The 1,344-nt window shown below is 47.3% G+C and overlaps 1 pseudogene; it reads left to right on the forward strand.

Moving 5' to 3' along the window:
- The first annotated feature begins 396 nt into the window (after positions 1 to 396).
- On the forward strand, positions 397 to 986 carry LOC105073336 (large ribosomal subunit protein eL29 pseudogene; annotated as a pseudogene).
- Positions 987 to 1,344: the final 358 nt, after the last annotated feature.

The following is a 1,344-nucleotide window of genomic DNA, read 5'->3' on the forward strand; positions in this document are numbered from 1 at the left end:
GCCTCCATCATTAAAGCATTAAAGCAGGGACTTCGTTTGTTTTGTTTAATGCTATGCCCCCAGCCTAGAACAATGATTGGTCAGAATACGTGCTTAAGGGTTAAAAATGGATTCCCTCTGCTCTCATTGCCACTTTCTTGGGAATTACAAATCATGTGCATGTGTGTGTGTGTCCTTCCAGACTTTTTTATATGCACAAACATATTTTAAAATTAAAAATATTGTAACATTTATGCATAGTTTTCTGAAACTTTTCCTTCTTCAATAACAGTTGAGTATCTTTCTCTTCCGGTCCCAGGTGATTCAGGATCTCCCAGCTCCACCAGGGTGGCAGCGGTAGGCCCAGCACGGCGAGCCCCCAGCCCTGATCTATGGTCTTGTCCTCCAGGTGCAGGTATGGCCAAGTTGAAGAACCACACCACACACAACCAGTCCCGAAAATGGCACAGAAACGCCGTCAAAAAACTGATCACAACAGTATGAATCTCTTAAGGGGGTGGACCCCAAGTTCCTGAGGAACATGCGCTTTGCCAAGAAGCACAACAAAAAGGGCCTGAAGGAGATGCAGGCCAACAACGCCAAGGCCATGAGTGCACGTGCTGAGGCTATCAAGGCTCTCGTAAAGCCCAAGGAGGTCAAGCCCAAGATTCCAAAGGGCAGCAGCCGCAAGTCTCAGTCAACTTGCCTATATTGCTCACCCCAAGCTCGGGAAACGTGCTCGTGCCTGCATTGCCAAGGGTCTCAGGCTCTGTCGGCCAAAGGCCAAGGACAAGGCTCAGACCAAGGCCGCAGCTTCAGCTGCAGCTGCAGCTCCAGCTCAGGCTCACGCTCAGGCTCAGGCTCCCAAAGGCGCCCAGGCCCCTACAAAGGCTCCAGAGAAGAGGCTTTCATCTATTGATGTGAGGATATAAGGACTAGTGTGACCCCTGGGCTGCTGTCTGCATGGGGCTCATGTCTACGTGTGCTGTTTGTACAAATAAACCTGAGGCAGGAAAAAAAAAATAACAGTTGAGTAAATATTTTTAAGAGTAGATTCAATATTAGAATTGTTTTGGTTTGCAAGAGACAGAAATGTAATTCAAATTGGCTTCAGTGAAAAAAGATGGGTGGGAGGGCTTACTGACTCACATAACTAAATTCCTAGGGACAGCTGACTTCAGGCACAATTGGGTCCAGGTGCCTAAACTTTGTCTTCGTGAATCTTTCACCAGTACATGGCTTTGATTTCCTCTGTTTGGCTTCTCAGGTCAGCTCTTCCATGTGAAGTCAAGATGGCCATAGATATTCCAGACACACTCCACCACCTCTTCTTTCTGTGAGACTGGGAAAAAAAATCACAGGGTG

This window comes from Camelus bactrianus, chromosome 16, assembly GCF_048773025.1.
Source record: "Camelus bactrianus isolate YW-2024 breed Bactrian camel chromosome 16, ASM4877302v1, whole genome shotgun sequence".
Lineage (NCBI taxonomy): Eukaryota > Metazoa > Chordata > Mammalia > Artiodactyla > Camelidae > Camelus > Camelus bactrianus.